Source organism: Macrobrachium nipponense, chromosome 6, assembly GCF_015104395.2.
Source record: "Macrobrachium nipponense isolate FS-2020 chromosome 6, ASM1510439v2, whole genome shotgun sequence".
Taxonomy (NCBI): domain Eukaryota; kingdom Metazoa; phylum Arthropoda; class Malacostraca; order Decapoda; family Palaemonidae; genus Macrobrachium; species Macrobrachium nipponense.
The window spans coordinates 122,312,700-122,322,699 of record NC_061108.1 but is presented as its reverse complement, the minus strand read 5'-3'; the positions used below and the strand labels follow the sequence as shown (position 1 = coordinate 122,322,699).

At 32.6% G+C, this 10,000-nt stretch overlaps 2 protein-coding genes across 8 annotated transcripts in view; one reads left to right on the top strand and one right to left on the bottom strand.

Annotated features, from left to right (window-relative positions):
- Positions 1-10,000, top strand: part of LOC135216090 (mucin-2-like) — a gene marked incomplete at its 3' end in the record, with an annotated part of 203,009 nt that overhangs the window by 115,509 nt on the left and 77,500 nt on the right.
- Positions 1-10,000, bottom strand: part of LOC135216094 (DNA oxidative demethylase ALKBH2-like) — a 584,266-nt gene that overhangs the window by 557,783 nt on the left and 16,483 nt on the right.

Here is a 10,000-nt window from a genome sequence, read left to right as displayed (position 1 = left end):
ATAATAAGCCACAACGAAAAACCGAAAATGGAGAAACAATACGAGGGCAAGTGGTGAATGAATAAATCATAAGTAAACAACGGAGGAAAATACCTCCCTAAGAGCAACGGGTGAAGTGAATAAGCCAAACCACACAAACGCATCATACGGATAATACCGGAAAACATTCATGATGAAATAATGAAATACCAAAAGCCAATCCAGACATTTTTACGAATCATTTTTACGTCGATCTGGAATGATTCCTCTGTGACTCACAATAACACCCACAAGGTATCTGGATAATTGGGGGGAATCTTCGGTGTGCCATTAGTGGAGACCCTAAAATTAAGTTGTCGGAAAAACAATGTCATGCAACCCTTGCCAATGTCATGGGCTTTTACGTAATGACACAATATCGATAATAATAATAATAATAATAATAATTAATAATAATAATAATAATAATAATAATGCTATAAAAATCCACAATTATATTTTAAAGAAATATGAACATAGTAATATACATTAATTATACAATTGTGGATTTTTTATAACAGATTGTTCTTCACGAGACTGAGAATTCTTAATAATAATAATAATAATAATAATAATAATAATAATAATAATAATAATAATAATAATAATAAAAGCACCAGCAATAACAAAAACATTATTGATATTACTAATATAAAAAAATTAACCTAAAACCACAAAGGAAGAAAAATTAATAAAATAAGAACACCATATACCCGGATGTTATGGAAACTGCTCCTTATAGGAAAAAGAAATAACCAAATAAAAATGACAACAAAACCTGAATGAAATAAGATAAGATTACATGTTCAAGAGTTTAAACTCTTAATGATTCTTTATAATTTCGTACGTGGTAAAATGCGTCAATCACACTTTTATTTTAAAGAGGAAAACACTAATATCTAACTTCTATTTTAAAGAGAAAAAACAAGAAAACCACATTTGGCAAGAAAAACCACCACTTTGGCAGATCAATTTTCTTGCATATATATATATACAATATATATATATATATATACTATATATATAGATATATATATAAATATATATCCCAATATATATATATATATATAATATATATATATATATATTATATAATATATATAATATATATATTATACTGATTTTCCTATCACATCACCGTGATTCATGTAACTTGTTGGCCGAGTCAGTACTGACTGCAAGTCCTGAATTTCTCCTCCTGGCGCGCTGGTTCGAAGTTCCACGAGAGGACGAAATTTTAAAAATTATTATCAACTATAAAATTCCCTTCCAGTCAACATATAGCCTATGAAAGCATATTCTTTCTGAGGTAGAGCGAATTGGATATTAAAGGACACTTGTATCTTAATGCATATATATATATATATATTATATATATATATATATATATATATATATATATATAATATATAATATATATATACATATATATATATATATATATATATAATATAGATACTTATATGATTTTCTATCACATCACCCGTGATTCATGTACTTGTTGGCCGAGTCGGTAACTGACTGAAGTCCTGATTTCTCCTCTGCTGCGCTGGTTCGAATTCCACGAGAGGACGAAATTATTATCAACTATAAATTCCCTTCCGTCAACATATAGCCTATGAAAGCATATTCTTTTCTGAGGTAGAGCGAATTGGATATTAAAAGACACTTGTATCTTAATGCATTATATGAAAATGTATAAATAACAATAAATTAAAATATATATATATATATATATATACTATATACCATATATATACATATATATATATATATATATATATATATATATATATATATGATAGCTGATGAAAAGTCAACTAGGTAGATCTGAGGAAATAATAACGCAAACATATACATTAATAACCACATAAGGTAAAAAGCTAAACAATTGGCAGGCCTTAGGATTAACAAGTGGCAGGACTAAGGGACCAACCTTGATAGAAAAATACGTGTTTCGATAATTTAATACAACATACTGGCGTTATACAACTATTTCAATGAAAAATCATATCTAATAAACACAGCTACGCGAATAAATGTCAGTCCAGTACAAACACTGAGAAAATGAGATGACGAAGCCTCTCAAATCGTAATACGAAAAGAAAAAAAAACCGAGTTACCAAAGAAGTGTACATAAAAACGGAGAATTATTTCTTTTCCAAAGTAGGTTTTCTACAGTTTAAAAACTCAAAACTCTCTCTCTCTCTCTCTCTCTCGTCTCTCTCTCTCTCTCTCTCTCTCTCTCTCTCTCCTAACCGATGATTCCATTTCGAAAGAAGATGGATCAATTTCACGCTTCAAAAACTTAACGTATACGGTCAATAACTATCTTGAATTGAGAGAGAGAGAGAGAGAGAGAGAGAGAGAGAGAGAGAGAGAGAGAGAGAGAGAGAAGATTACAATTGACCGGATGATTTTATAAGTCTAATCCTAAATATAATATATATAATATATATATATATATATATATATAATAATTATATATACAGAATATAATACATTTATATATATAATATATATATATTATATATAACATATACATTTAATATATAGAATAGAAAACATTTATATATACATATATATATGTGTGTATATTAATTATATATTTATATCTTTATAAAATTCATTATTGCATACTCCATTCATTTCTCCTTCTCTCGTCTCTCTCTCTCTCTCTCATCTCTCTCTCTCGCTCTCTTCTCTCTATCTCTCTCTCTCCTCTTCTCTCTCTCTCTATATATATATATATATAGACTATATATATATAATATTACCACATATATCTATCTATCTATATATATAAATACATATATATAATATATATATTGTTTTTTATTTGTAATATATATCATATATATACATACATAGTACATGCACACTTAGATGTCTGAATGAAAATCCCATTTATATTCTCTCTCTCTCTCTCTCTCTCTCTCTCTCTCTCTCCTCTCTCTCTCTCTCTCTCTCTCTCTCTTACGGGACGAACTGTTTAAAGAGAGATGATATTCTTCTCTCATCCGGAAAGTGGAAGACGCTGTTATAGCACAACTGTTAATAAATGGCGGGTCCTTGACTAGCACACTTCAGCCTTTTTTTTTCTTTTCTTTTCCTTTTTTCTCTCTCATAGCCATTACGTAAAGAAGAAAACATAATTGGTAAGAGGCATGAGGGAGGATGCCTGCGTCTATTATTATTATTATTATTATTATTATTATTATTATTATTATTATTATATTATTATTATTATTTATTATTATAAGAGTTTTCTCTATTTTTCTCTATACAAGCTGAATGCCGCAGATACAGCTATGGCCTTCAGCAAAACGTTTAAAAGAGCGTCCACTACCTATTATTATTATTATATTATTATTATTATTATTATTATTATTATTATTATTATTACCACTGGGAGGAAAGAACTACAGACGTTTAGCGTGTGATATGCGGGATAATAATGGCTCATAATTTTTGTTGCGGTTTTTTTTTTCTAACTATCGTTAAAAGCACGGCAATGCAAGAAAGCGTTACGTACCGTCCTGAAATAAGAACACGGTTCCCTTATTAAATTGTATATGAATACTTAAAAGGCTAGTTTTGAGTAAAGTTGGTGTCTGGCTGGACGGCAGTATGTATAAGTTGATAATTATATTCAGGGTATATACTCTAGCGTTTTCCAACAGGTGATATGTTACCGTAATAAAGTCAGCCTTAACGAGAGAGAGAGAGAGAGAGAGAGAGAGAGAGAGAGAGAGAGAGAGAGAGAGAAGTTTAAACGCTTCAGTACCCTTTTCAAGAGAGAGAGAGAGAGAGAGAGAGAGAGAGAGAGAGAGAGAGAGAGAGAGAGAGAGACCAAAGTTTAGACGCCTTACAGCTCCTTCCAACGAAAGACGAGAGCTGGGAAGCACACACATTTATACAAGTCCCTCCAAATGAATAGCGAAAAAACAAATTTAAAAAAAATACAGAAAGAAAGTAATAAACGAAGATGGAAAGGGGAGAGAGAGAGAGAGAGAGAGAGAGAGAGAGAGAGAGAGAGAGAGAGAGAGAGAGAGAGAGAGTAAATGAGGCTGAAAGAATTAGGTAAATTACGATAGGGCTCGTGTCGCGTTGGGAAGAGATTGGATACACACGCACACACACCACACACACACACACACACACACACACAAAATACAGGCACCTTCAGCTGCATGTTTTATTACCTGCGTAAAGTGATGCAGTTAATTAAGTCGACGTCTGCGCGTTTATGCAAACTCCCACTTTACATGTTTACCTGACTAATTTCCCCGGTGGAATCTTACGATTCGTTAGGCAATTACATATTGCGAAATGACACGGTTTTCTGTGCCCCATTTAGATTCAAAGAACGAGCCGGGCGTGAAAAATAATAATAATCAACACAATTATTTACAGCTCTTTAGTACCTGTGTTAAATGCATTTTAGATCAAGTTAATTAACGAAAATATTGTGTTATAAAAGTATATTACGCGAGTAAACATTCGCCGAGTTTGATCCTCGACTCCGGAACACAAGAATAGTCCTTCCATTTATCCATTTTAGAATTTATCTTTGCGAATCTTTTCTTAAACAGACAGACAGACTATAATAATGTAAAATAAAAAAATTGAGAGATTAAAATTAAAACAGAAATTTACCATCTAGAGAGAGAGAGAGCGAGGAGATAGAGAGAGAGAGAGAGAGAGAGAGAGAGAGAGAGAGAGAGAGAGAGAATAAGCTTTACAGTTGTGGAATTTACGATCGAGAGAGAGAGAGAGAGAGAATATAAGCTTTACAGTTGTGGAATTTACGATCGAGAGAGAGAGAGAGAGAGAGAGAGAGAGAGAGAGAGAGAGAGAGAGAAATATAAGCTTTTACAGTTGTGAAATTTACGATCTAGAGAGAGAGAGAGAGAGAGAGAGAGAGAGAGAATATAAGCTTTACAGTTGTGGAATTTACTATCTAGAGAGAGAGAGAGAGAGAGAGAGAGAGAGAGAGAGAGAATATAAGCTTTACAGTTGTGGAATTTACGATCTAGAAACACAGAGAGAGAGAGAGAGAGAGAGAGAGAGAGAGAGAGAGAGAGAGAGAGAGAGAGACAAGCCTAAACCATTTCGCCTTTAAACTTCCCCCCGAAGCACGACACTCTCTCAAGGGCAGGAATAGGAAATGCCTCTTCCAACCTTCCCCAGTCTAAGAAGGATCACTTTTACAGTTATCTCCGAGACGAAAGGCATAAAGTCGTCATCGTAGTTTTTGTATGTCAAGGAGAACAGGCAGCAATATAGAATGAATGAAAATGAGACACTCTTACGGTGTTGGTGGATTACCAGAAGACAAAAAAAAAACCTCTGGTGTGTAATGACAGAAAATTGATAATCCTCTTAAGGTAATGTAGCTATTTAAGTAAGATACTAATAATTGTGAGGCATTTGCCTTAAGAGACTTTACAAGGAGCCTCTGATTAAGATTTGAGAAAAAAACTGATACAAAAAAACTAAGTGAGTACTGTCCAGAAAAATTCTAAAAGTCAGCGCACAATAGACTGAAAGTTAAATAATATATTGAATATGGAAACGAATTAACACAACATTGTTTGGAAATACATAAAGAAAAAATAAAACGAAAAATCATTAAAAAGCACGATACGAAATACAAAATATATAACAAATCCTAAAAAAAAAAAAAAAAAAAAAAAAAAAAAAAAAAAAAAAAATACCGTGCAGGTCTCACCTTCAATAAAATTACCTGCGTGAAATACACTGGGACAACTCGTTCCCACGTAAATTTCAAAGGCAAACGAAGATTTTTGAAACCACTTTTATTTACTCAGTGGCAATCGTGCATTGCATGACTGTGAATAAACGCCAAGACGTCACATTTCTTGACGATTAATTGACAATATGATCCTGTTCCCAAAGGCAAGAGTAATGCAACATTAGTTGCGACAGACCTTGGGCGTCTGGGCTGAGTAGCAATGGAGATTCCATGAATGCGAGTACAACATAATGGCAATAAAAATAACAACGCAATAACAAAAAACAACAAAATTAACAATAGCAATAGCAGTGATGATAAACTTATCACAATGTTAATGTCACCGACCACACAATAACAAAATAACACCAATAACAGCGACGATAAAGTTAGTGAACAAAACAACACATAATAATAAAAATAACAACAATAACAGTGATGATAAAGTTAATATCAAATAATAACAATACCAACGAAAACCCAATAACAAAATAACAACAACTATAACCGTGATAATAAAGTTAGTACCAAATAACAACAACAACGACAGCTCAATAACAAAAAAATACAATTATATTAATGAAACATAACAAAAAATAAACAATTATATTAATGATACAGTTAACATCAAATGATAACCATACCAGCGACAACACAATAACGAAAAACGACAATAACAACAGCGATGATAAAGTTAGTATCAAATAGCAATAACAACGATACTTGAATAAAAAAAAACCAACAACAATAACCATTAGATAAGATAAATTGAATATAAAATAATAACAGTACCAACGACAACACACTCACAAAAATAACAAAAACCACAACAATAACAATAAGGATAAAGTTGATATCATAATCATAACAAGAGCTACCCAATAACCATTACATTTGGCTCCAGTCTTCGCCAGATCCAGATCAAATGCCTTTTGACTCTGAGGTTCAATAACACCCAAAACAAATACGGACATCGTGGTGTCAGCGCTGACCATTTATATATATTTATGTAATATACTATATATATATATATATATATATATATATATATATATATATATACATATAATATATATATATATATATATATATATATATATATATATATATATATGTGTGTGTGTGTGTGTGTGTGTGTGTGATGTGTTGTGTGTCAAAATATGTGGAAATGTTATAAATGAGAATTTCGATAGTAAATGGTTTGTAACCGTTCGAGTGTTGACTGATTCGTATTATTATTATTATTATTATTATTATTAGTATTATTTATTATTATTATTTTATTATTATTCTTACAATATAAATATATTATAATATAATAAATAATATATATATTATATATTATAATTATCTATATATTATAGTATTATACATTTAATGATATTCATGAAGAAAGCGCCAGATATTAAACAGTTTATAGACGTTCCAGTGTTCGTCGAATAATTTTTCTATTATTATTATTATTATTATTATTATTATTATTATTATTATTTATTATTATTGATTTTATTATTTATTAATTACCGGGGAAATTTTATACGTTTCTGTCCACATCCTGATTCAGCAATGGCTTCCATTATTTCTATTGCCTGGACGGTGCTAATGGAATCATGGTTGAGACAAAGAAAAATTTAATCAATGAAACATACATGAGAGGAAAGAATCGCAAACGCACCAAAAGCCAAGGGGAAAAAGATGACATAAATATTGTACAAGGGTCTTGGAAAATATCCACAAGAGACATGTGAATATACAAATATAAATTGACGATCAATAAGGACTCAAATGAACTTGAAATAAATTTCGAAGAAGTAACGATCAATACATGATTTCTCAAGTTTCGTACCTAACCGCCCAGACGACCCTTCAATCTTGAGGTTTCAAAAAAAAAAAAAAAAAAAAAAAAAAAAAAAAGAGAGAGAGAGAGAGAGAGAGAGAGAGAGAGAGAGAGAGAGAGAGAGAGAAGTTACAGTAACAATCCGGTAAATCCTCCAATCCCGTACCCCGATTATGAACAGCTACCTGCCTAGCACCGCTCGTGTCTTTGGGTAGGGGGGGACCCCAGTGTCCGCTCTTTAAGCGTAGTGCGAGTTTCTTGTCGATAACCAGCCATCATTACGAGGGGCGTTTCCTCCTGCAGGTGGAGGTGGAAGGCGAGGAGGGCAGCTCTCCCAGATATGTAACCCAATGGTGATCAGTCGACCCCCCCCCCACCCCCCCCCCCCCCCCCGCCCTCCACCCCCCCCCCCCCAACAGTACACGGGTGCACACACACACGCCCACTTATTTGATGCTATCAACGAGAATCATAGGATTCTGACACATACGACGAATGTGCATAAGAAGCGAAGAGTATGCGCTTTCCAGGGCGTTACTTAGATGGCACATACGAGGACTGTCTTGGTTCGATTTTGCCTGCCAAATTTTTCTCTCACTTTAAGCCCTTTTCGGGGGTATTCAGACTTTGGCTCACTCAACTGGATAAATATTTTATACTGATGGCCGGCTTTCCCTTTCATTTTCAAGGATAATGTATCAAGAGTCCATGACTCATGTCAGGAGCTGTCAAGCATTCCAAGTTTTCTTCTGTTGCAATCAGTTTTTCCTTCTGGTTCTACGTTTCTCTACAAAAGAACTCGGCATTATCTTCTTTCAAGCATAAAGGATGTCGATTTCAAAATATTCAGTCTTAAGGTCATTAAATAATGTATCATTAAATAATCCACTCTCATGGTTCTCAACTTTGCTAGAAAAAGAAGTGTACATAAAAGCTTACTTTTACTTATAACGACACTTGCAAAGTCATGTTGAAAAGAGAATTACCTAAACACCAAAGACTTTTCGTCCTCTGAATTACAGACATTCAATCTACCTACTCTAACTGCTTGAAACTTGCACAAGCACTGAATGAAAGTTATACTTTTGAGGCTTAAAAGTGTACACCTTGTATGTAGACTCCAAAGGACTCCAAATTTGACCTAACTAAGATTACCAAAATGTACAAATGTACAAAAGCCTATGAAGACCATCTTAACCTGAGAGCTGCAGTTCTGAAATTCTGGAATTAACTCATTTCATCACAAATCACCATATGTTCAAAGCTAACACGTCAGCGAAAGCTGTTCTTGAATCTTTTTACAATGTCAGTATGACAGAACTGTAAAAGGCCTCCATCCGTACGGTTGAAAATATGCAAAAATCTCAAGATCTTAAAACAGAACAATAAAGGCCATACCTCAAACTGGTCAAACAAAAGGCTGCTGAGAAAAAAAATGATCTTGGTATGAATATTACATCCCTGACAATGACTTTGCCTCGGCGAGATGATATTGGATACGAAAATACCAGTTGAGAGCACCTTCGTAAAGGAACGTTAAGGAAAACAATCTTCAGAAGGAGAAACTATGGACATATCGTACATGAATACACACACACACACACACAAACACACACACACACACACATATATTATATATATAATAGAAAGATATATATATATATATATATATATATATATATATATATAGTCGCTAAATTTGGAAGAATATATATATATATATATATATATATATATATATATATATATATATATATATATATATATACATATATATATATATTGGCAGAGGGAAATGTATGACTGTCGTCTAAATGGTCGCCCAGTAAACTCATGAGCCCTACGATAAAAGGCTCCAATTTCACAGATATCAAAATCAACCGAAATATAAAGCATCTCAGAGAACTGGGCGTTTATGAACTAACGGTGCAAAATAGGAAGTAATGTGTAAACACAAGTAATTATTAAGTTCAATAATCTTCACAAACGTAATGAGCATCTCATATGAATTTCCTTTCAAATTTTCAGTGTCTGGTGCATATATATTGTACATAATGATACTTTCGATTAGTTCTCCAACATTCTAACATTAGATGATAACTTAACATAGCGTCTATATTCAGACTTTGCATGAAGCTTAAGAACTAACTTAGGGTAAGACTGTGTATATATAAAATACGTAGGTTAATAACACTGTTTATACTTAGTAAAACACTGATATATATATCATAAATCAATAACATTAATGTTAACTTCTTTTTAAAAGGTATGCCCCAACGCCACATTAAAACTTGTACATAAAGGCTTTTAACATCATAATCCTATGTCATGGCTTAAATTCCAAGACACTGCTACAATACAAGGAAAGGGTCATCGGTCCATCCTAT